The sequence below is a fragment of the Notamacropus eugenii genome, chromosome 4 (genome assembly GCF_028372415.1).
Source record: "Notamacropus eugenii isolate mMacEug1 chromosome 4, mMacEug1.pri_v2, whole genome shotgun sequence".
NCBI lineage: Eukaryota > Metazoa > Chordata > Mammalia > Diprotodontia > Macropodidae > Notamacropus > Notamacropus eugenii.
In genome coordinates this window covers 432,042,845-432,070,145 of record NC_092875.1, presented here as the reverse complement: position 1 = coordinate 432,070,145, position 27,301 = coordinate 432,042,845, and the positions used below count along the sequence as shown (strand labels likewise).

Below are 27,301 nucleotides of genomic sequence, written 5' to 3'. Positions count from 1 at the left end.
GATGAAGTTAAAAACTTGCTTATAAAATATCACTCATGAATATTGCAGAAGAGTGGGGTGGGGACAGGAAGAGGAGGGTTGTGAGCTAGACTGAGCCTGACTTGGGAATAAAACATTGGGATTATTTGAGAAGATGAGGTGAGCACTGCTTTAAGGGATTGGAAAAGCTTGCATTTGAGTCAAGGCTCTTCTACTCAGTTGTAGCTGTCTGAATTGGGCACTTCATTTCGCTTAAGGGACTTGTCTTTTCCTCTCTGTAAAATAATCTCGAAGGCAGAGGTTCTTAACCTGGTGTCTGTGAACTTGTTTTCTGTTTTTGTCTTTTTTTAAATTTATTTCTATTTCACAGAACAAAACAAGCATTTCCAAAACATAGTAAAATTTAAAAAAATTGTATGTGTAACTGCAAATCTGTTGTGTTCAACATTCAATTCCCCTCCAAATATAAAACAAGGTTATTATGTAAATTTCTTTTTTCCCCTTTTTTCTTCCCTCCCCCCACCCCCAGAACTGACTGCCATTAGACACAAATAAGTGCATGTATGTCTGTATGTATATAGATAGATATAGTAAAATTATTCTAGACAAACTTCTATTTGTCAGTTCTTTCTCTGTATGCAGAGAGTATCTTTCTTTATATCCTTTATTTTTAATTTGTGTATTTACAATAGTCAAAATGACTTGGTTGTGCAAAGTCATTTTTAAAACAGTATTGCTATAACCATATACAATGTTCTCTTGGTTTTGCTCACTTCACTCTTCATCATTTTGTGCAAGCTGTTCCATGCCTTTCTAAAATCATCGTGCTGGTGATTTCTTACAGCACAGTAGTATTGAATAACAACCATACATCACAACTTGTTCAGCCATTCCTCAATGTAATGCTAATTAGAAAGTTAAAGATCTTCCCCACCCATTGATGGGCCTGCCCATTAACTGAAGCTTCATTAGAGGAGGCTCACCCCTTTGGTAATTTCTAATGCACTGGTTCTCGAGGGTTGAGATGCACTCTGGCTCTGAAAAATGTATAAATCCTCTGACATGAGGTTTTATTTTGAGACTTAGTTTTTGGAAGAAGGTTTGTGTGCCAGATGAGACTCTGGGAAGCCGCTGAGCAGCCCCCCAGCTTTGAAAACCCAGATGTTGGTGCTTCTTTCTCTGGTAACTATGTATGTGTGGTCATACAGGTGCATCTGTCTGTTGATCTGTGATGTGTGTATTGCTTATGGTCAGGCAGCTGCAAGTACTGTCTTTATTTCTCTGAAGTTCAAGGTGCTGACTTTTTCCCCTGAACTAAGTGAATGATATGTATGTGCTTGATTAAAGTGATTGTTGACCCCTCAAAAGTTGTCTTGCCTTTTAGAAAAGCACATCTATGAACCTGTTATAGCAAGCCCTCATGTGTATAATGGCGTCTTTGCTTTTATAGCCAATTAATGGGGATCCCTGAAATTTCCAGTTCTTTGCCACTGCAAAAAGAGTTACTGCAAACATCCCATTCACATTCAAAATTATAATTGCTATTTGTGGTAGTAATGGATAGTAACTGAGCTTGTTTTCTTAAGAAATAATTTGATAACTGTATCATTGGTTTCCTTTGTAATTCTATATATTTTATTTTACTCACTTAAAAACATAATTCTGAGGAGGGGTTAATAGCATACACTGGACTACCAAAGAGATATGTAACATACACAAAGTTAAGAACCCTTTCCCCTTCCAAATTTAATGATTCCAACCATACGAGTTTAGACAATGTGAAGACCTGGGGACTAGTCCTGGCTTTACCACTAGCTAGATGGCTCTGGGACAAATTATTTTAGCTCTCATTTCTTAAATGATAGGCTCCTCAAGACCCCCACTAAATGTAAGGGTAATAATATATACTAAGTATATATTAATGATAACAAATTAAGTTTGCATTTATATATAGCACTTTAAGGTACAGAAAATACTTCTGAAATATTTTGTTTTATCCTCACAACAACACTGGGCAGTAGGTGCTGTTATTATCCCTAATTTAACATAGGAGGAAACTGAGGCAGGCAGTACCTAACTGACTTGCCCTGGGTCATACATCTAATAAGTATCTGAGGCTGGATTTGAACTCAGCTAGGTACTGATCAGTATAAATAACAGGTCCCTTAAAATGGTTACATGTATTTAAATTCATACTTTTTGAAGTCATAATTAGGCAAAGTATGGAAATAGAAATATGCAGTGAGAATTTGAATAATGCAACCAAATCAGGGAAATGATTATACATACTAATTGAGCCCCTTCTATCATCTTGGCCTTTTCTGCTTTAAAGAAGGAAATAATGGTTCAACATAAGTGTAACTTGGAGGATGATGTCAGGGTTATAACATACAGCAAACCAACATGCAAGAAAACAAATAAATCTACCTCTATTCAAAACTTCCCTATTTCTGTTGAGGTTCCACCGTTCTTCATATTACTCAGGTGCAAAACCCTGGTCAACTAGTCTGGCTCTTTCCTCACAACCCTTCCCTCTTCCCTTCCCCCCAACCTTGCCATTTCCAGTCCATTGCCAAATCGTCTTGTTTCCATTCCCTTAATACCTCTTACAATCATCTCCCTTTCTCTACTCATACCTCAACTATCCTAGTTCAGGTCCATATCACCTCTTGCTTGGGCTATTGTAGTAGTGTGTTGATCCAGGCTCTTTCTTCTTCAGCCCATTATCCACATAGCACTCAAACATATGCCTAAAAATGAATGTCTGATTGTCTTTCCCTAGGAAACTCCGGTAGCTTCCTTTTGCTCTTAGGATGAAAAACAGATTTCTCTGTTTGTTATTTCAAGCCCATATGCTTTTCCTCTGGCCAAAGTAGAGGAAGTGGTAGAGATGTGACCTAGGTCCAGCTCAAATGCTCTCTTTTCCCCCAAATGACTATTCAAGGGATGTAGCTGGAATGTTCTATTCTAATTTGCCAATTGCTGTAATCTGTCCTTGATTCCAATTAGTTGAATGCTTTTATAATGGACCCAGAGGGTATGGCAAAAACAAAAAACAAAAAAAAAAATCCCTCTCCAGTTGGAACAAATTTCTTATCTGGTATCCTTTCACTTCATCTGATGACTTTTTTTCTAAAAATGTTTCATACTCTTCTTTTGCCTTATATGGTTAGACTCAGATTTATAGGATAGGTCTCTCTGGGATGCATCCTGAGGTCCTGCCTTTTTCAGAACACATTATTTCATCTTTCTTCATTTTTCTAGTTGGCATGAAAGAGTTTTGTATTATTCAACTCTCCTTTTCTTTGTATTTGAAAGTCTTTCTCTGTATGTCTTAAAGAACTCAATATTTCTGAACCGAATTGTTGAATTTAACCACTATGTGCCTTGGAGTTTGCAGCCTTGGGTTTTTTTATCCAGCAATTTGTGAATTCTTTCAATTGGTATTTCATTTTCTATGATCAGAATTTCTGGACAGTTCTCTTTTGTTTCTTTCATTATGATGTTAAGTTTTTTGTCCTGTGGTTTTCTTCTGGGAGATCTTTAGGTTGTCTCTATGTACCTTGTTTTCAAGATTCGTATGTTTTGTTTGTACAATGAACATATTCTCTCTCCCCCACCAATATATTTCTATTTCATTAAATATTTATCAAGCATATATAAAAATTTTTAACATTTTTAAAAATTTTGAGTTCCAAATTCTTTCCCTCCCTTCTCTCCCCCTCCTCCATTCTTAAGAAGGTGAACAATTTGATAAAGATCATACATGCAAAGTCATGCAAAACATATTTCTGTATTAACTCGGTTACAAAAGAAAACACAGAACTCCTCAAAAAAACCCCAGGAAAAATAAAGTAAAAAGTCTCCTTCATCATCATTCAGATTCCATCCCTTCTTCATGAGGAGGTGCATAGGATTTTTCATTTTAAGTCCTTCATAATTGCCTTGGATCATTGCATTGATCAGAAGAGCTAAGTCATTCACAGTTAATCATTGTATGATGCTGCTATTACTGTATACAATATTCTCCTTGTTCTGGTGAGCAATTATTCTTTTAATGTTTTTGTTTAATGTTCGTTTTGTTCTTGTTAATGTTTTTGTTTCTCTTCTAGATTGTCTTTTACTTCTGTATTTGCATTTCCAATTTATTATTTTCTTGTTTCTTTCATGAGACTTGCCATCACAGATGAAAGTTTTTGTATTCTGCTCATTATTTTGCTTTGTAGGACACATTGTGCTCTCATAATTTTCATTTTTTTAAACCACTCAGGAGCAGCATATTATGGTTCCACATTTTCCTCAATTTCCACAGTTTATTCTCATTAAGTTGAATCATTTCCCTTTATTTTGTAGTTTTCATTCATAGATGCTTGAACTTGTTTACTAGATCTGGTGGTCATATTTCCTTTTACTTCTTTCATATTTCCTTCCTTCTCAATTGGGGCAGCTAGGTGGTGCAGTGGATAGAGCACCAATGCAGGAGTCAGGAGGACCTGAGTTCAAATCTCACCTCAGACATTTGATACTCACTAGCTATGTGACCTTGGGCTAGTCACTTAACCCCAATTGCCTCCTCCTGGGTCATCTCCAATCATCCTGATGAATATCTGGTCACTGGATTCAGATGGCTCTGGAGGAGAAATGCGGCTGGTGACCTGCACAGCCCTCCCTCACTCAAAAAAAAAAAAAACAAAGTCAAGTGCAAGTCATGTCATCATTTCTTTGATGGCATGGTCTTCTTCAGCAACGAAGAAGAAATACACACATTTCCTTCCTTCTCAGCTAAGTTTTGGGTGGTCAGAACTGGTCCCAGTTGAATGCTGTACTCTTTTCTCAGTCTTGATAGAGTGCTGTTCAGCTCCCCATATGCGCAATGTCTTGTCCCAGTGAACTGTCCTACTTCCTCTGTTCCTTAGTTCTTTGACCTGGCACTAGCAGTTCACAGGCTGCTTTCCTTGGCACTGGTAATTCAGAGTTTTGCAGACTTGGTGCTTCTAGGTTGCAGCCCCAGCAGACTGTTCCTGAAGGACTGTGACCAAGCTGGCTGTTGAGCCCTGAGAAAACTTCCATGCCTTGAATCTAGGATCTCTAATGCACTGGAAGGAATAAGGTAGGGACCAGGATGTAGAGGTAGGTTTTGATGCAAATCTGTGTTGAGTCCTTGGATCTATTGGTGAGACCTTGCTGCAGGTAGCATGCAAGGTAGGGTCAGGGTGCTGAGTGAGCTCAGGACCAGTGAGCATCCATTCTTGAAGTTGGAGGAGAGTTTAACCTTTTTACTCTTCTCTCCTCTCTTCTCCTCTCCTCTCATCCCCTTTCCTTTTTCCTTTCCTTTCCTTTCTTTTTTCTTTCCTTCTTCCTTTTTTTTTTTTTTTTTGATTTCTGATGTCTCAAGTCATGGAAACAGCTAAACTTGCTCTACCTTCGGTGCATAATTTGTTTTAGGAAGATCTCAGAGGTCATGGTGATCAGAGAAAATGTCTAGTCCACTATCTTGATACTCATGTCACCAGTAAGTCCCTCCAATATTTTTTAAAGACTTTGCACATTTAATCTAAAACTTATGATTGAGATTGGGCAACGTATCACCCCTTACTTTTGAGAGAAATGATTATCTTTTATATATTAATAACTAATTATTAGGACCAAGTGTTTCCCCCTTTTCTACTTCCTCATCCAGAAATTAACTAATATTGGCAATCTTGGGCAGAGACTTAACCAGGCTAAGAGCTAATCAAAGTCAGTAAAGAAATTCTAAATTTAGGTTAACAGGTGGATTCCTGATCATTGTGTTTACTCAAACATGTCTGGGAAAATATGGATTCTCCCTTTTGTCAGATGGGCAATATGGATATTGATAAATTTCTTAGACCAAGATTTTATGTCAAGACCCCAAGATTCTCACTGGAATAAGCCTACCTCTCATTATAATATCCATTCTCTCACTAATTGTTAACCAATCAGAGGTGATTGCCACCTTCAAGAACACCTACTTTGCCAAGAGCATCTAAGCTGTGAGTCCACCACTATAAGTTGTCTTTGGTCTAAGAGACAGAGTCAAATGACCATTGATAATATGCTAATATTATTAATAAGATGATTATTTATCCAGAAACTATGTTTCTTGAATTTTTTAAAGATCACACTTTGAGTGAGGCAGTATGATTTAACTGAATTACCATTTGTGCCCATCAACTCCACCTTAACACAAAAATGGTGTGTTGATAGAGATACTTCTAGCAATTGTGATTTCACTTTGTGTATTTCAGCCCTCTAGGCAGCCTTACTAGACCACTGAAGTTTGAAAGCTCTGGTGTCCTACTGTATAAAGTCTTTGTTAATTACTATGGCTAAAGAAGACATCCAAATCTCTTGGTGGATAACCTTCTAATGATGAACCTTTTTTGAAACTTAACTAGCTTAGTCCTTTGCAGACAAATGTATAGACTTTCTCCAGGTCCATGCCTGAAGTTTTTTCTACTTGGCAGGACCCACCTCAGCCTAAGCCCATTTAAAAATTTTGGGTCACCTCCAACTCAAAAAGGGGTACAGGAGCAGGATTTAGCACCATTTAATAGTGGAAAAAGAAGAGAATTAAGCAGAAACAGAGGTGCAGCTCAATCCAGGCTGTCAGCAATAGCAATAAATGAGGCCAGCCTGAGGAACGAGGGCTTTGGAGAGTCTATGGCATGTTGATCAGCAGTGGATTTGATATACCTTGGAGTTTGCCTTGTTCTCTTCTCTCTAGGTGGCACTGTGCCAGCTATAGTAAGCATTGTATTCATAGTACTTGCTGCCAGTTCCTACGTAAGCTCTAAATCTATGATCCTAAATCCTACCTGTCTTTCAATAATAACAGCAATAATAATGAAGGCCATCTCAAGTTGTCCTGATCCATATTGGGCTACTGGACCCAGAAGGCTCTAGAGGAGAAAGTGAGGCCCTCCCACACATAAATCCAATTTAATTGCAAGTCAGTCATCACCTCCCTGTTGTCCTGGTCCTCCTCAAGAACAAAGGACCAAAAATAACAATAATATTAATAATATTATTACAATAGCTAGCATTTACATGGCACTTAATAAATATTATCGCATTTGACCTGTGTAAGAGGCTTTCGAGGTACTGATAATTCCCATTTTATGGATGGAGAAACTGAGGCAGACAGAGGCTAAGTAGCTTTCCCAGGATTATACAGCTAGTAAGTGTCCAAGGACAGATTTGAACTTAGGTTTCTCTGATTCCATGCCCAGGACCTCTGGCCACTGTGCCACCTGTTTAAGGACCTCTTCATCCATTTCACGTTTAGGTTGCTTTCACTGTGACATTGGACTCCTTGGAACTTGGGATTGTTGGCTCCTCCCTTTTGACAGTTATACCTGTTTGCCTTATGACATCTGATATGTGAAGACAGGTCACCCTGATAAATATTTACTTAGGCAGCTGTGACAGTGGTAGTTGATGAGACCTTGTTCTGCCTGTTTCTTGCGTGTTGAAGAAAATCACCTTTTCGTGTCTCTTTGACCTGGTTTCTAGTGGAAAATTACTGGGCTCACCTTGGATTTGAAGGGAGAAAGGGGTGGAGAGTTAAGGTTTCCTGAAGAGAAAGCTGCCCCAGTGTAGTGAGAATAACATTTTCTTGGGAGAAGAGTTACCTGGTTACCCTGACAATGGAAATTTACTGTTCGAGTCAGCCAACAGCTTCCGCATACAGTTCAGTGCTACTTGCATTTTCCAGGTACTTAGCTGCCTTTTATGGTGTATAGTCTTAAAATCGACATCATGCCTTAAGAAATGCCATTTGGTAAGACTTTTCTTGCTGGGGAGGGACAATTTTATTTAGAAATTTTTTAAAGAGCTCTTACAAAAATGTAGCTATAATAGTTTTATTATACTAAGCTTAAAACTTGAAATATATATCCATTTTTTGAAATGATATAAGGAAGGGTTTTTTTTTTTTTATTCCTTTGAGGGTGATTTTTGTTGGGATTGCAATGTAACAAAATGTGCCTTTCTAGAGCCAAGTTCAAATCATTCCTAGGTAGATACTTGCTTAAGTGGTGTGAAGGGTTTTGTCTTTCCTCACTTTTTCTTTTCGAAACTTGACCTCCTGACTCTGAGCTTTGCTTATTTTTGTAGGTTCATATTTTTTTGTTTAATAATGAGTTTAGTGAATTTATTTCATGAATTAATGAAAGAATGAATGCGAGTGCATTTCTTACACCTTTATAGTATGCCAAAGCTGTGCCTTGAAGAAAAGTCACTCTTCGTTTGGAGACTTTATAATGGCTTATATTGGATTGCTTTAAAAATTATCAAAAATTTAAATGTTCCTCATTTGAATTACACAATACTTGATATGAATGAATGATGCCATCTTACAGTCCATAGAATTATTATATCCATTTAATAGCTATTTAGGCTTCTGGAATGTCTCGTGGGTCTTTTCTTTCTTGGTAAATATTAACCATTTCTCCTGAACTTCTGTTTTCAATGACTAAGGGAGAACACCTATCATATGGGCTATCCAGAAATAGGTTTTGTATATTAGACAATTAGATATTTCCCAGGTTGCTTTCATAAGATTTATTTTGGTCCTAGTAGGAGAAGGAAGGATAATCTTAGAATCTGGATTTTTTTTAATCAAGGAGAATACAGAATTTTATTGTGATATCACTTTTCCTTGTAAATATGATTCTGCTTTATATCCTCAGCATTTAAGATGGCACATGGCACATAGTAGAATACTTTAAAATGCTTATTTGATGACTGACTGTCCTTCTGCATACTCTCCCTTTTCTGGGTTTTCATAACATTGTTCTCTCTTGGTTTTCCTATTTTTCTAACTTCTCAGTATCCTTAGCTAGTTCTTTACCCACGGCACACTCACTAATCATGAGTGTCCCTCAGGACCCTGTTCTTGTGCCCTTTATTTTTCTCCTTCTGTACCATGAGTTCAATTATCATCGTTTTGCAGGTAATTCCCAGATCTATATATCTAGCCCTAATTTCCCTTCTGAACTCACCAACTGAGCAGTCCCACACCACCAACTGCTTTTTGTACATCTTGAACAAAATATGCCATAAGCATCTTGAGTGTAATATACAAAATAGAATTCACTATCTTTTCCCATGAATTCCACCAATTCCTAACTCTCCAATTAGTCTGAAAAGCATCACTAATAAACCAGGCTCACAATCTTGGTATCTTTCTTGATTCCTCGCTTGCACTTCATCTACACATCCAATCCATTGGCAAATCTTGTCCATCTTCACAACATCTCTCACATAATTTCCTTTTTCTCCCCATATACAGCCACAAACCTAATAGATAATCTGGACTATTCTAGTTGTCTTCTATTTGGTTTCAGCCTCAAGTCTCTCCTTACTGTAATCTATCTTCCGTTGAATTGCCAAAGAGGTTTTCCTAAAGATGATCTGATCTGATCATATCATCCCTTTCTACTCAAACTCCAAAAAGCTCTTTATTACCTCCAGAATTGTTTGACATATAAGTTTCTTCATAACCTGACCCCCTTTTCCCTTCTCAGTATTAATTATGTGTATATATGTGTATACATATATATATTTTTTCCTCCTCCACACACTTGAGGATTCAGTTAAACTGTCTGTTGTTATTCTTGCAGACACTTCAATCTCCTCACACTATGCCCTTGTACCAGCAGTTTCCATGCCTGAAAAATCTTACCTCATTACATCTACCTTTTACCTTCCCTAGCATCACCTTATGTCTATTCCTCAGGCATATCGTATGTTCATAGTTATTTATGTGTCTCCCCCATTAAAAGAGAAACATAGAGTTTGATCTAGAAAAACTAAGTCTAATGTCCTCATTTTACAGATGAAAAAAGAAATTGAGGCCCAGAAAGATTGTGAAAATTTTGAACACATAAAACTAAAAATATTTTGCATGAATGAAATCAATAGAAATAGAAGGGAAGCTGTCCGTTGGGAAATTGTTTAAACAAATGTATTTCATAGAAGTATGACACACTAGATATATAGGGAATTAGCATAAATTAATAAACACAAGAGCCATTCCAAATGGATAAGCAAAGAATGTGGATGGTTTTCCAAGCAAGAATTGCAAAATATGAACAACCACATTTTTCAAAAGGCTCCAAATCTCAAATAAGAAATGCAAATTACAATAACTTGTTTTACCTAATAGATAGCAAACTGGCAAAGATGGGAACAGACAGCACTAGTCAATGTTGGACTTGCTGTAGGAATATAAGTACACTAAGACAGTTAGTGGAACTGTGAATTGATTTATCCATTCTGGAAAATAATTTGGAATTATCCACTGAACCATTCATTTCCTTTAAACCAGGGATCCTCCTGTTGAGCTTATTTCTGAAGGAAGTCAGAGGCAGAAAGAAAGGGTACATAGAGGTCATCATTTCATTGCAGCAATTTCTGATGTGCTAAAAAATAAACTAACCTGGGAAAACAGAGTAAAGAGTGTTCGAAACAGAGCCTTAGGTGACACTCATACTTAGAGACTGACATGGATGAAGAGAACTGACATGGAGGAGGTCCAGGAGAGAGAGCGGAGTAACCAAAGTGTTAGCCAAAAGATGGTGGTAGAGATATGGTGATCAACTGTTAATATAGTCAGTACAGCAAAGAAGTAAAGAAGGATGATTTGAACTAAGGTCTGCAGAACTCCAGTGCCAGCTCTCATATTTCCTGTACGCCTGTGCTTCTCAGCCTTTCTTTTCTGTAAAGTGTTATTTTGTAATTGCATTTATATAATATGTCCTTATAGCTTATGTCCAATATGTCCAATATCCTTTGCATTTTGTAGGTATTTTGAATGGCATTTCTCTTTGCAATATATATATATATATATATACATATATATGTAGTTATCGCTACATAAAATGCTGATGATTTTTGTTGAATTATATTTATCCTACTACTCAAACAAAGCTATTAATGATCTTAATTTATTTCTTTGTTGATTCTCTGAGATTTTCTAAGTAAACTTATGTCATCTGCAAATGGGATCATTTTATCTTCACTTTGCAGATTTTTATGCCTTTAATCTCTTACTCTGATATGAATATTATTTCTAGAACTTTGTAAATAATATAGGGAAGAGGGACATTTTTGCTCTATCTAATATTTATCAGGGAAGCTTTTAGTACTTCTCCACAAACAAAAAACTAATTCATTATTTATTTATTTTAAAGCATTTGTTTCAAAAAAATTTTGCATTCCAAATTCTCCATCTCCCTTCCCTCCCTCCCTCCTCCCATTGAGAAAACAAGAAATATGGTAGCAACTATACATGGGATATCATGCAGGGAACCAAATCTACTTCTATTCAAAAGTTCCCCATTTCTGTTGAGGTACCACTATTCTTCCAGTGACTCAAGCTTAAAATCTGCATCATCTGTTCTGAGTCCTCCCTTACAACATATTTTCATGCCTAGCTATTTTATTTACAAATAGACTTTTTTCATCGTATTAAAAATGGCCCTTCCATTATTACATTTTTAGCATAAATGATTACTGTATTGTGTCGTTATTTCTTTATTGATAAAGTTATGGTTTTTTAGTACGATTAAATATGCTAATTGTTTTTTAATGTCAAACATGGCCTCATAGTATAAATTCAACTATCATGAATACCTTTTTTAATCTATTTACCCATCATTTGTCATTATAGAAGATACCTAGTCTTTTGGTTGGGATCTTTATTTTTGCACTACTATTCATGGGTTAAGTAAGTATGTATTTCTTTATCAGCTTTATTCTTCCTTGGTTTATGTATTAAGATCTCATATAACTTTGGCTGTGTTTGCTTTTTAAATGTTTGAAATTCCCTTGTAAATCATTTGAACTTGGGTTGCATTTATATGGTAGTTTATCTGTAACTCATTCAGTTACATTTTCTGAGACTGGGTGAGATCAGTCTTGTTTTATTACCTTGAGCATTTTATGCTTAGTTAACCATCTTTTTCTTTTAACTTCTTAGTTTTGATAGCATGTGATTGTGTACAATAGATTCTGATAATTGTTTTTAAATCCCCTCAGTTTTAAATTTACTTTTTCATTTGTGAGTTTATTAATTTGTTTCCTTTCATTAGCTAAAGATTTATTGATTTTTTGTCTCTTTTAAAAAAGCTCATTTTGTTTCTCATTTAAAATTTTTTTTATGATTTTTTTGACTCAATTACTTGGGATATCATTATTTAGTTTTCATTTAGACCTATATCTTTTACTTGTGTTCCCTATGTTTAATTACTATTCTAGTTATATTATGATGTATGAAGTATCAGTTTACTATTTCTTTTTTTTATGCTTGTAATTTTTCCTATAGTCTAGCACATACTAAGTATGATATGATCCAGAGAAATACATATATACATATATTCTTTAATATTACCATTAATAAAATGCATGGGTTTCAAATTGATTTTTTTCAAAAAATATAGTCTGTTTCTATATTTTGCTTTTTGTTTATAATTCTGTTACATTTACAATAATGATTGCATTATCTGTGTCTTTTCTCATTCAGTTATCTTTTGTGAACATAAATTTTATAAGGATGTTGTTTGATCATCTCTGATACTTTTCAGCATAATGTAAAGATGTTTTCTTGTCTAACAGTATGTGCATACTCTTTTTCTCTGTCTGCCTCACTGTGGTCTCTCTTGCTCAGTCCATTTGCTTGGGTTATAATGGTTAGGTTTACATTTTACACACACACACACACACACACACACACACACACACACACACACACACACACACACACGCATCTTGTCTGCGCTTACTTTTGCTTATTCTAATTTGATTCCAGTCTGTTCACACAGTCTTTTCATCATCCTCCACCCCATTCTCATTCACCTATTTTGTTCCAAGTTTCTTGATTTTACTCAAATGGTTGATTTAGCTTTCTTTTATCCCCTTTACTTTCCTCCCTACTCTCCTTCTTCAAAACCTTTTAACTTAAATATGTTCTTTTTGCTTCTCTTTTCTAAAGTTTCCATTTACTTTATTTCAATCTCCATCTAATCTTTTTTGAAAATACTGTCCTTCTCCTGTAACTGATCTGCTTCCTAAACCCCTCTCCCACCATTTTTATACTTCTTCCTTTGGTTCCAGACCACACACTTAATGATTCTCTTATCCCCCTACTGGTTCTTTCATTACCTCCTTCACTGGTCCCTTGGCCATCTCATTCAATCTAACAATCCTACTTCACAGATGACTCCTTTATCTCCATGTCTCAGGCTGAACTTTCTTTCCAAGTTTCCTCCCACTTTCCATTTTTTTTCCATTGGCTACATGGACCTCACATAGCACCTCATACTCCACATGTTCAAAATGGAGCTTACCATTTTCCTGCACTGGTGCCACTATTCACTGAATCTCAGTGCTTGAAATATTACCATTATCTTTGATTCTTCATTCTTGCTCGTTTGTCGCAATCAACTAGTTTCCAAATACTGCCAGTCTCATTTTAACATTTTTTGCATCAATGCCCTGTTTCTCCTATTTTTATTTTTTTAATTTTAATTTAATTTTGTTCTGTTTTATTTTATTTCCCTTTTGCCACCATTTTAAAGACCCTCATTTGTCCTATTTGTCCATTGGGGTAATATTCTAGCAGGTGGTCTTTACCATCTTTTCCTTCTGCCTTCAATTTAGTTCTAAGAGCAAGAGGTTCTAGGTCTTAGGGAAGGCAAAGAAGAAAAAAAAGCAACCCTACATCTCACAAATCTTGCATTCTACTTTATATCTTTATAATGCATTCTTAATTTTGCTGCCAGGATAATCTTTTTGGATAGACAGTTGCTGAGACATTCTTCTACTCCAAAATCTTAAGTAGTTTCCCATTAACTTTGGAGTAAAGTTTGTTTTTCTTTTTTCCTTTTTCACTAATTCTTTTGCAGTCAAGGTACTTCCACAATTTCATGATGCTTGTGAGCAGTTATGTGGTTTGGAGAACATGGTTAATGAGAATATGCTAGATTTGCTCACTTTCTCTGACCACTCTTCTTTGATTGAGGGAATTCAAAATTATATTGTGTGAGGAGTGGTTGCAGGAATTCAAGATGAAAAGTTTTTAAAGGGCTTCTGATATCTGTTTTCCAGCACCTGAAGGACCTCCACTCCAATTTAAGAGCTCCTATACAAGGATCAAGGGGCAAATGACAGTGACAGATTTCAGATTAATGTAAGGAAGAACTTGTTAACAATTAGAATTTTTTTAAATTTGCTTTAGAAAGGTAAAGGATTCCCCATCCTTTGAGATATTCTAGCATATGGTACCTTCAGGAAAACATTGTGGAATAATAGAAAGCATAGAAGATTCTGAGTCAAAAGACTTCAGTTTGCATCCTACTTCACTTACTAAGTAATCATTCACTGTGGTCTTGGTTGAGCCACTTATTGCCTCTCTGCCTTAATTTCCTTTTCTATAGATATGAGTGTGTTGAATGAGATGTACTCTGGTGTTTCTTGTAGTTTCAGACTGGTGGCATATGAACATGTGATGTGAGATGTTGTGGAGTGATTTCATGCATTGCTTATGCTGTTGGACTAGTAGACCAATTCTAGGATTCTACAAATGCCCAGGTACTAGGAAGCTTTCGAAGTGTGGGAAGTGAGAAGGCAAGCATTGTGGTGTATTTTAAAGAGATCTGGTGGTCGAAAGACTCAGACTTAGAACCAAGCTTCACAGCTTAGTTATGCAGGTGTGCCACCTTGGACGAATCACTTATCCTTGTTTGGTCTTATAATTTACATAGAATTCTAGGCTTAATAAACACATAGCATTGGGTTGTGTAGCAAGGAGTTTGGATGCTCAATTGCATGTTAGTCCTAAATAATGTGCTTTAAAAGTGAAACGAATCAATAGTAAGAGTGGCAATTTGAAAACTGTGTAATAAGAAATAGGAATACATTGTATAACAAAGAACAACTAAAACTCCCATTCTCAAAGCATGACATAGTTTATGCTTCTTTTCATCTAAGATCTGGAACTCAGAAAATAGGGTTAACAGCCTGTATTGAGAGGGAGGTTGTGTCATGAATATACAGAAAACATCCCAGATAGAACCAAGCCCCAGAATGCCTGCACTGTTTTGTTTAAATGGAACCAAGTATTAAAATCCCAGGGAAAACCCCTCCGGGCTTGCTTCAAAAATAGAAATTATTTCATACAATCATGAATCTAGAGTTAGAATGGACTGCAGAGGCCAGTAACTTCAGATCATTTGTTTTACAGATGAAGAAGTTGATACTTACAGAGATTCAATAACTGACCCTAAATCACACAGGAAGTAAATCCCAGAGGTGTGCTATAAACCCAGACTCTCTGCCTCCCAGACCCAGGTCTCTTTCTACAATACTAACCACTCCACACCAGTTGTGGGTTATGAGGGGAAAAAAACAGAAAGAAAAACTCTAAGCATCAGTCATTTTGAAGGAACTCCTGACTTGTACTTCTTTTAAGAGTATCTTCTCTATAAATAAATTCATTTGAAATGAATATAAAAGTATTAAAATCTAAAGGAATAAAATAATTTATTCCAAACTTAGAAATATTCTAAAATGCACTTTAAGTAATTAAAAAAACAGTAAGTAAGCCATCATAATCTAGCATCCTACATGATCATCAAAAAGGATCTTAATTTCCTTGTTTCCCACCTCTCCCCCTGCCCTCAAACACCCCATTTTCTGTTTGAAACACTCTGTGTTTTTTTGGTACAGAAGTTTCTTCCATGGAATTCTTTTAAGAAGGACACACCCATGCTTAGAATGAAATTAGTTTGCTGCTTGTAAAAGCTAGATTTGGCCTCCCAGAGCCTTCAATTTTAAGAGACCAAAAACAGTTAGTAGGTAGGGCAATATTAATGTTCCTTAGTAACTCCTGTATTTCCATGTCAGAACAGAAACAGAAATATATTAAAATAGTTATTATTGAAATATTTTGTTTTTATATTATGTGAATATTCCCTTATAGCCTCTCTTCCTCAGAGTTTTTTTTAAAGATAAAAGAAAAAAGGGAAAAAAAATTCAGAAAAACTGTGACTCACCCCTCCCCCACCTCTGCAAAGGAGTGTGTGTGTGTTTATGGGGGGGGGGGTATCTTCTTTTATTTCTTCTTTGGGGGCAAATCTTGTTCTTCATAATTTTGCCACATTCATTCCCCACCCTCCCTCCAGTCAGTCAACAGATATTAAGTGCCTGCTATGCACAAGGCTCAGTGGTAAGCTGTGGGTATTCAGAGACACAAATAAAATCATTCCCCTCCCCTCCATTTAAAAATATGGGTTTTATTGATATACTTAATTTTTTGTCACCTAGATTTCCTCCTATATTCTTCTCTGTCCTTCTCACAGCCAACTCATAACAAATTTTAAAAAGAAAACATGAAAGAACAGAACCTTCCAAATTAATCTAATACATAGAAAAAATCTGACATTCCCTGTGCAGTTTTCTACATGCATAGGGGGAGGCATCTGCATATGAATGGAGGGGGAGGTAGCTTTTCTTCCTGGGAGCCAAACTTGTTTTCTGTCATTCTGCAACATTCATTTTTTATTATTCTGTGATTATTATGAACATCTATACTGAGAAATAGAAATATATTTAAATGATCTTTTTTATCGTGTTGGTCATCTCTTTTGACTCGATACACTCAGGGCATCCTTTGCAACACTGGTGAGCTTGGTAGGCAATGCTATTTTTCAACATTATTAATTAATGAATTGCTGCTAGTTATCACCCTTGTTGGTTGATCCTTCTTGCTTTACAATAATAATTTGACATTTCTGAGTAATGAGGCTGACCAGAAATGTTAGAACTGATTATGTATGCTTTCACATTTGAAGGAAGTGAAGCTGCAGTGAGCCATGTCTCCTGTGGGGTCATAATTAACATTACTAATGTATTCCCATACCCCCCATATGGAATCCTAACTTGAGTCTTTTCCCTCTGTTCCAATCATTGGACGCAACTGTCTTTAATACATGAAAAAAATCTGCCGTAGTTGGTTAACAGTATTTAGTTATGCCTAACTAACTATAGTTCCAAAAAACATCCTGGATTTTGGCAAGACATTCCTGATTTTAAGAAAGAATGTATGCTTTTAAAAGAGTATATGAAAGAATTATTCCGTGTCAGAGCACATGTTCTGATTTTTAGCTCAGAAATAGCCAGAGCCTTCTCATAATTCATTTAGAAGAGAAAAAAGGATAAAGAGGTTGGGGGAAGAAGGATAAGAGACTAGTTTGTAATTTTATATTGAGTGGATATAGCTGTTGTCAAATACATTCTTGACTGTCCTTTGTGGTTGGAGACTGTAGCTACTCTGTCTAATTTTGTAGGATACTGCTTTATGAATGATCTGTTGATGCTTAAGAACATCCAGACACATCCTCATCATTCCCAATGCACCCACTCCCCAATGAAACTCTTTATAATAAAGAGAAAGCAGTTAAGGCAAACAAACAACATATCCTCCATGCTGAAAAGCCTATAATGTTCCAACAGGTGATCGACCATCTCGCTCTCTATCAAGAGACCTCAGAAATTATTGACTGTCAGAAATCAAGAATGGTGATTACATCAATCTGAGTCCTGATGGCTTTTAATTTTGTTTTCCTTTATGTTCCAGGCACAGTTTATTTTTGATTTACTTGAGATAACTCAGTTCCCTCCCATTGCGCCAACCTGGGTCTTTCCCTACGCTGATGGACTTGTTCTTTTACATTGTTTCAAACAGTGCTTTTCAAGTTCCCTTCAGGAACTCTCTGTACCCTCCCTGTGTACATTACCTTCCTTCACTTTCTCTTTTAGCTTCTCAGCTCTTCTGATACCACTGCCTGTGACTGTAATGGGATAAAACCCCTTGCAACTGAATGGATACTATGCTTCCTAAGAAGCTTTTTGAAACCTTGCTTCTGTAGTTTGTTTTCACAGGGACTTACTTGTCAGTTCTTTCACTTTCAGTAATTGTTGAAGTAGTGGGGCTTTTCCCCCTTCAAATGGGGCAACATTCGAACAAATGAATAGACCTTTTGTTTCTGTTTCTCTGAGATAGATGAGAAATTGTCACCTCTCTTCTGATTTTGTGCTTCTAAAAGGTTGCTATTCTAGAAGATGAGGTGCCTTTGTTCTCAAAGAAATCTACTGTTCCCTCAGAAAGTGCCAGTTGATTTTTATACTTGATCTTCTGCTACATAACTGAAAATAGCTTCTTAATTTGAAGTCCTCTCTTGGCTCACTGGGTTTAACCAAAAGAAGTCTGAGGGAGATAGATTAAACGTAGAAGACACATTTATTAGATCTATTGGTAAGTTATGCAAGCACCCCAAAACAACTGCATTTAGAGCAGAGTCTAGGCAAAATTTTGAAGTAGCTAATAATTATTTCTTTCATGCTCCCTAGCTGGTCATCTTCAGATTGCTTTTTTCTAGCAGTCTTCAAGTATTCAGCTGCAGCCACCTGCTCCCTTCTTATTAAAATTTGGTTTCTGGAAAGGAGCTAGTTTTAACCATTAATCATTTGGAGTGAATTTAAATCTACTAAGTCATAGATATCTGCATTTAAATCTTATCTTTAATTGTGAGAAGGAGGGTTTTGTCACCCGTTAAAGCTTTAGTCATCGTGATCATAGTCGTGGTAGAAGAAGAAAGAAGAATAAGAAAGGGGAAAGTATTTTTGGGATGGGGACAGAGGAAACTTCTCACTCTGATCAGATCACACCATTGTCTAATTATGCTCTGATGGATTGCTTCTCTCCAAGCTCTTTCTTCTTGATCTGGGTCTGGCTCACTCTCCTGTTCACCTGCATCTATACAATCAGGTGTAATGGTTGGCAGTGGGAGGGAGACAGCCATACTGCTGCAAACAACCTCAAGATCGTGGAGGGGTAAATACTCTAACTTCTAAGCTACTACCAGTGCATTTTCTATGTGAACAAATCAGCCAAAATAACCATTTGTCTTAATCATGAAACATTTAATACCAGAAGATGAAGAGGTGATAGTCCCATAATAGTCCCTACATAAACCTCGGTTGCTTTCCCATTAATGCACATGGTGTTTGTGGAGGAGAGCAGGAACACAAGTCCAATAATCTATCTGTGAGCCACATGATTAGGGAAAGTCAGAAGCCCAAGGCAAAGCACATGCCTCTGCTGTAGGCCTTGATGTCCTTTGCCTCTAATAGGGAATAGTCTACTTTATATATTCTATCTTCTTTGGAACCTCTCCACTCTTGCCTTTGTCCTTTCTACTCTTGGGCTGTGAAAATGATGTTAACCTCTCTTAGCAAATGACAGCCTTAAGCATGGGATCTACTGAGTTTTCCAGGTTTAATGCCTTGGTTGGGCACTGGGCAAAAATTAAACTGTCTCATTGAAAAGCAGTTCTGTTAACCCTGGGACCTTCAAAGCTATTTAGGGTCACACCCCAGCGCTTGGAAAGGGTTCTCCCTCTTTAATCATAGAGGGGAGTAAAAGACAACATAAGCCAGAAAGGGATTGTCTCTCCTTCAAAATGTAGGTGGTACTAGAGAGCAAGGCAGCCTTTCCCCCAGACATCTTTTCAAATAGAGGATTCTGCTTTGCCTAATCAGTTCCTAGCATCGAAACTGTCCTCCAGTCAGATCAGCTCCCTGTATCAATTGCAAAGCCTGACTGACTGTCTCTAGTCAGCAAGTCTCAGATGTGCTGTGCACCCATCAGCTTCTCAGCTCTATTAGCTTTTAAGTTCCATCTTACAGTTTCACATACTAGCTTCTACTCTGATTTTTCATGCCTCAAATACAAACATCCTCATATGTAGTAACCCACCCCTCTGTCACCTTGATAAATTCCAAATGCACATTTTTGTCAGATCACACAAATAGTTAATATATAATTATCCCACAATCTTGAAACAGTTCTTTGATTTAGTGTTCCTTAGCAGTAAAATTCCATTTCCTAAAAAAGAGTTGGGATAAAAGTCATTGCAGCCAACAGTCAGTAATTTTGCCTCAAAGAGGTGCTGTTTTCACTCAGAACTGTCTTTCCTTAAGCTATTTTGCTCTGTTTCTCATAAGAATATCCTTTTCTGACCCTTTTAGTAAATAAAGTGTTCATGTAGGAAAGGGAGAGTATTATAGAATTATTCTATAATAATTATTATTATTATAATAATTATTCTATATTATAGAATACTGCATTATTCCATGTAGTACTGCATATCCATCAAACATTGCCACGATTTTTCTTTTAGTCTTTTTGTACTGTTCATGAATTGACACCCTAGACTTAAGAAAGTGGTAGGGTTTTAAAAGTAATTGTCTATAAGTATCCTCACATTTTCAAAGATATTTCAGTGCTTTCTGACTTTGTTTTCATGGTCATTGTTTACTAGGGCCATTTTTAGAATCATAAACAGAATATAATTCATTCTGCCCTGGTGGTCCAAGCGGAATTTAAAAATACTTCCTGTCCTGTGATTAGAGGTTTAGAACAATAGGAACATTTATAAAAAAGATTCTTTGATGACCTTTTCCATGCAACTTTCGCCATAATTCTGGTAGAAAAGGAACTTTTAATTGAGTAGAAATGAGTGACTCTACCCTTAGAGTTAAAATTTATGTCAGTTCATTTGTTTAATGGGTTTTGCTTTCACTAATTCACGTTAATTGTGGGGAGGGTCAGTCAGAATTAGTGAATAAAACAATCAAAAAACATTTATTAAATCCCTATGTGCAAGGCTCTGTGCTGGTGCTTATTATACAAATGCAAAAAATGAGACATCCCCAGCCTATCAGCTTGCATTTTAAAATGTCTGTATTATTGATTTTTTTTTTAAAAATAGAGCTTTATGACTTCAAAGGATATATAGCAGCAAAGGCTATTTGAATTACTAGATAAAGCTGAGGATATGTGAATGTCCAACTTGAGTGACTGAGAAGCTCTATTGAGCGCCTTGATTCTTTGCTGATAGTGGCACTGAAATGCTTTTACAGGTATTTGTAGGAGAGGATCTTGGGGAAAGGATGTCATCTAATCTAAGTTCTCATTCATATAGGAATTTAATATTTCTCACTGGTTGCCATTCAGCTTTTGCCGGAACACATCTAGTGATAGGAAGGCAATTTCTAACTTTCATTCAGCCACTGTAATTGGCATTCCTTATGAATAGAACTCCCTTTGCAGCCACACAGATCTAGACAATTCCTCCCCCACCCCAACCATAGGCCTCCAAGTACCTGAAAACATTAACCTTCCCTAAACTACCACCACTGGCTTCTCTTCCTCAGGCTCCAAATCCCCAGAGCACCCCGACCTTTTGTCATAGGCTATATCTTCCACATGGACCCTCTTCCAACCATACTAGAGTTCATCAGTTAGCACAATACAGTGTTCTAGATATAGTCTGAATACTCCAGCTACTTGCAAGCAGTTACTTGCCCCTGGTGTGGACACTACACTCTTCTAATGAAGTGTGAAGGCTGCTCTAGATAACAAAGTTTTCACTGTAAAAGAAGCGTCAGTAGGCTCCACATGTAGTGCAGCTTTATTATTTTTAAAAACTTAAATGAAAGCTTAGATTTAATTTAGAAGTAAAAAAACCCCACAGTTATTTGTGTATATTGCCTACTGTGTATATAATGCTGTCTTATGCATGGAGGAGAAGTGAACTGAATCTTGAGAAAGCCAGGAAGTGATGAGGAAGAGGGATGGAGATAATCTGGGCATGGGGGATAGCCAGTAAAAAGACATGCACAGAGTGCATGAAAGAGAGTAAATTATAGGAAGTCTTGAAAAATAGGAAGGGACCTTATAAACTGGAAGGATTTTTGTATTTTCTTTCCCACATAATGCTTAATTCTCTGTATTATACATCCTAGGTGCTTAATAAATGTCTGAATGGGGGCAGCTACGTGGCTATGTGTGAATAGAGTACCAGCCCTGGAGTCAGGAGGACCTGAGTTCAAATGCGGCCTCTGACATTTACTGTGTGACCTTGGGCAAGTCACTTAACCCTAATTTGCCCTGCCTTCTCCCCTCCAAAAAAAAAAGTCTGAATGAATTGTAGTGAATTCTTAAATGCAAGGTGTGTAGTACAGACAAAGAGTGATAGTATAAATAAGTGCTTCTAAGTGGGCAAAGTCTTTTAGGCTGGAGCTGAACCTTAAGGATAGGTACAGTCGATAGAAGGAGTCAGGAAGACTTATGTCCCTGAGTTCAAATCCGACCTCGGACACTTACTAGCTGTGTCACCCTGGGCGAGTCATTTAACTCTGTTGGTCTCAGTTTCTCATCTGTAAAATGAGCTGGAGAAGGAAATGGCAAACCCAGTATCTTTGCCAAGAAAATCCCAAATGGGGTCATGAAGAGTCACACATGACTGAAATGACTAAACAACAGCAATTCCAAATAGGAGACCAACAGAAGTAGAAGCTTAAAGGTGGGACAATGAGTCTGGCACTTTGCATTAATAGGAAGGAGATTGATTTGGCTACTTTTGCTAGTGATCAGTGGGAAGACAGTGTTGCACAGGTAGTCAGAAGTCATATTATGGAGATCCTTGAATGCCAAGTCAAGTGATTATCAAATTATTGGGTTTTATTGTAGTGACTATTCTATAAAAGAGATTTATAATACAGGAAAAAAATGATTCATCACAAGATCCCATTTAAATAGCAAGTGCCCCTTGTACATTTAAAAGATGATTCAGGAAATTGGACAGTTATAAGTAACCTGTTAATCATCTGGTAGCCTGTCCTTTCTGGCTTTAGTTCATCAGCTTGTCAATTGGTAATAGAGATTTCAAGTTCTGAAGTCACAGAAACTTTTTTTTTTTAATTTGTGGAAGCATGATAAAGCTTTTTTTTTTTTTAAATATAGATTCATAGACATGTCAGGGACTACTTTAGTTACCATTTAGTCCATCCTTTCCTCTTCCATCTAACAGATGAGAAAATTAAGCCTTGGGGAAGTTAAAAGGAGTTGCCTGAGATCTCACTGACACTTAGTGAGTGACAGAATTTGAGTTTGAACTTAGATCATGTGCCATATTCTTGGCATTACTTACCCTTTTTGAAGGCAGGGTTTGTGCCTGAATAAATCTTTGTGCTCTTAGTGTGTGGCATAATGCTTTGATCAATGAAGATGAAGGCATTTGATAAACATTTGTTGGCTGAAGGACTGTTCCTTTTCTGGTGCAGTTCTTTCTTATAAATATAACACCAATAAACACATTGCTACCTTAAAGCAAGAAGAGAATACTTTGAAAAATCATAGTGTCATAGATTGAGAACTGGAAAGGACTTCAGAGGCCAGGCTCATTTTACAGGTGAGAAAACTGAGGCCCAGAAGGGTTATGTGACTTGCTATAAAGCCATGTAGGTACTTTGAATGAATGTATAATTTTTAAAAATTAAGCACTTATTTTATGCAAAGCACTGTGCCACCAGAGATGCAAGGAGATTGAAAGATAATTCTTGCTCTAGAGAAGAGCTCACTGTCTAATAGGAGGAGACTGTGCATTTAGAGTCAGTCGAATGGAAAGGCCCGGTGGTAGTTAGGATGCTGTTGCAAAGCAGAAGGTAAACACATCTTTTTTAGGGTCAATACCATTGCTCAAGACCATGTCTGGAGAATCATTTAACAGTATCTAGGACTTTGGTTGTGAGATGTTATTTTCTGGTTGTTCCGTAGAAATGACTGCTGAGGAGATGGGGGATATATCGCTTTCAGAGACAGTCATTGTATCTCATCTCCCCAAGAGTCATGTCCCTGAATAATGGCTATGGAGACTAGGTTGAATGCAGGGCCTATTATCTGATGTTTCTATTGTCTGGAGATTCACTTGCAATTTTTGGTGATGGGAGCTGACACTGCAAACCCTTTCTTTATAGGGATTGCTTCCCTGGATAATGGCTGCAGGGACCTTATTGGAAAATACAGTAAATGGTCTGGAGGCCATGACCTCTGACTCCAAATCCAGCATCCTTTCCTTTGTACCTCCCATTCTACCTCTTCTCCTGGGGATAAACATAAGCCATACCCCTAAAGCTTAATCTCTTGGCAAGAAAAAATGGAGATAAAAAGGCATACACTGAAAAATATTATCAACTATACAGTGTGCTCAGGTATCACACAAATGAGATTTAGGAAGAAAGTCCAACATATATTCCAAGCCATGCAGTACTAAGCACATGAATATTCAAAATAGAAGAAAAACAGAAGTTTCACAAAGACATCAAAATCTATACCACCGCCATCTCCTGAGAACACTAGGAGTCCTGGAATTCCAGTTTCTTTCCTTTCTTCTGTCTCTGCCTGCTGACTTTGTGGATTGTTCTAGAGGTAGACCCAGTGCAACGAGAATTATGGAATAAATGGAATGGGGGAAATTATTAGGTGCTGGTTACACCAAGCATCATTGGGCATTGGGACTATAATTCTTGCTTTCAAAAAAGATCACATTCCAAATGAGGAAGACACCATATATAGGAGAGTTTAGCCACAGGCTAAATCTAAAGGTCTGGGACTCCTTAGGGGACAGCGGCAGATGGCAATTCCTGGGCACCTGGAGGTTGCAAAGCAGAATAGTCCTCTGTCATATTACTGAATCAGTGTGAACAGACCCTCCTTTTCTCAGTTCCCCTTCCACCAGCATTATGAAGGGCAGTGAGATCTAATAAGGCTGATAACATATATTGAAGTGAGGTTGGGAAGGGCTTTAAATATTGACAGTGTTCTGTACTAGTTATATCTTAATTTGGACTTTGTGTTTGTCAAGAAGCATTATGGGCAGCCCAAAAGTACAAGATAATAGGGACAGTAGAACATGGCTGTAGAAAGCCATAGATATTATATTACTGAAAACCTTAAAAGGAGCCTTAGTTATTTTCATCATAATTCTTTTTTATGCCTTTGAGATAGGTGCTAATACTAGAAGTATCTGTGATTGTTTTTCCCCCCAGCTTGGGAGGCCTGTAAAAATTTCCTCTACCAGTTGGAATTTGAAACAGGTCTCTGTCTAGTAAATGATTCTTAGGGAGTTGCAGGAGACACATAGAGTTTAAGAAATTTACCCATGGTCACATACCTAAAGAGTGTCAAAGTAGAATTTAAACCCAACCTTTTTGACTGTAAGCCCCCAACCCTAGGCTACCTCAGATCCTAACAGTGTTAGGTTATTTCACCCAAGTCAAAATATAAGGGGAATGAGTTACCATGAGTTACTATCTTCTTGGTCTCTCCTAATCATGGTATATAAATTTGTATTATATTTATTTGTACGTCTCATTCCCACTAGTAGATGGTAAGCTTCTTGAAAACAGAAGCGCTGTTCTCTTTATCATGATGTCACCAGCATGCTTAGTAAGCATTAATTTAATCAATGTTTGTTGAATTATTGAACTTCAGGGTGGTATGGTTGACTCAAAAGTGGAAAATTATCTGCAGTGTTATGGAAAATATGTTGCTGTTATGAAAAGTAATGTATAGTGTCTTATTTCTATATTTGTGTGAAATGCACAGTAGAGAGTTGTGATTCTCTGTGGCTGAACTCAGAGTGAATGGGCTAGGGTGGGCTTGAAGTTGAGCTGAAGTAGTAATGTCAGATAATGGAGAAAAAGTAGGGACAGTGGAAAAAGAGACAGAGAGAGAGAGAGATGGGAGAGAGAGGGAGGATTAGAGGAGTCTAGAAGTGTGTGACCCTAGTCAAGTCAGTTATCTTCTGTTTGCTTCCATTTCCTCAAGTGTAACACTGGGATAATATTAACATCTACTTTCCAGAGTTATTGTGAGGATCAAATGGGGGGGGGGCTAATAATTGTATTCATTTAAAAATATTTTAAATTATTAGATAATTTAAACTTAAACAATTTTAAAATAATTTTATTTATGGGGGAAAATGTCCAAGCAATCAAAAGAAACTTTTGAAATGTAACAATCTGTTTATAAGTTGGAGACTTCTTTTACTTAGTGTCATTTGTTCTTAAACCTTTTGATGAAGAATTAGAGAATAAAACAAAATAATGAACAGTGAAGCACAAAAACATGCAAATAGACTGTGAAAGTGTTTTCTACCCTTGAATAAGCTAATATGTAAAATGATACCCTTGAGTGAAAAATGTTTTAGTCACTTGAGTCACCTTCGTTAAATATTTAGTTCTTCTGAAGTCTCTACCAGGGAGCAAAATGTCATCATATGATTTTATGAAAGTAATAAAATGCTTCAGAAAGTACAGATATTCAGCTTGCGTCTATATATGATAAATTGTTATGATAGTCACACATCTTGTCATGTGTTTCCTTACAGTATGACGGTCATTTCTTATCTTTCTTTAGACTTTTTACTTTCAGGAAATCGAGATAAGGCAAATGGGCTTTTGTGTATCCTCCAATTCCACAGCGTGTGTACAAATTATATTTAATATCTTATTCATGGAGGGATATCTAACCATCTCCCCGTTCCTTTCTACTCCCTAGGGAATAATCTACGACCCAAAATATTGTATCAGAAAATACTTGCATACAATAAAAATAGAAATAAACTAAGGAATTAGAAGACCCAGGTCATGACCCTATCATGCCAGTTACAAGCTATGATCAGAGCATTGGAGAATTTTAACAAGATTATTATGTGAGCTTCCCTGTGAAGATTTGTATTCCATTCAATAGAACAAATATTAAATGCCATTTACATGTCAAACATTGTGCTAGGTTTCAGGAATCCAAAGGCAAAAATGAAACAATATCTGCCTTGAATGAGTACATACCCAAATTAAAGTGCTTATTCAATGCCATACCAATCAAACTACCAAAGAATTATTTTATTTCACTAGAAATAAATAACAAAACTCACCTGGAAGAACATAAGGTCAAGAATATCAAGGGAATCAAGGAAAAAAATGTGAAGGAAGGAAGCCTAGCTATACCTGATTTCTAACTATATTACAAAGCAGTACTCATCAAAACAATCTGGTACTGGCTGATAAATAGAGTGGTGGATCAGTGGAATAGGTTAGGTGCATGGTACACAGTAGTAAATGACCATAGTGATCTGGACCCAAGCTTTAGGGACAAGAATTCACTACATGACAAAAATTGCTGGGAATCCTAGAAAGCAATCTGGCAGAAACTAGGTATAGACCAGCATTTCACACTGCATACCAAGATAAGGTCAAAATGAATACATGGTTTAGACATAAATGGTGACTTCATAAGCAAATGAGGGGAGCATGAAAAATTTTACCTGTCAGGTCTATGAATAATGGAAGAATTTATGAACAAATAAGATAGAGAAAATTACAGGAAGTA

The 27,301-nt window shown here is 36.7% G+C and overlaps 1 protein-coding gene across 4 annotated transcripts in view; it reads left to right on the top strand.

Annotated features, from left to right (window-relative positions):
• The window catches only part of NEDD4L (NEDD4 like E3 ubiquitin protein ligase), a 461,142-nt gene that overhangs the window by 104,982 nt on the left and 328,859 nt on the right, over window positions 1-27,301 (top strand). The window contains exon 1 of one of the 4 annotated variants that reach the window (XM_072605958.1): window positions 7,628-7,717. The exons of the other annotated variants lie outside the window; for them this stretch is intronic. The gene's annotated coding sequence lies outside the window, so the exon portion shown is untranslated. Of the gene's footprint in view, window positions 1-7,627; window positions 7,718-27,301 lie in introns of those variants that run through there. 4 annotated transcript variants of the gene reach the window in all.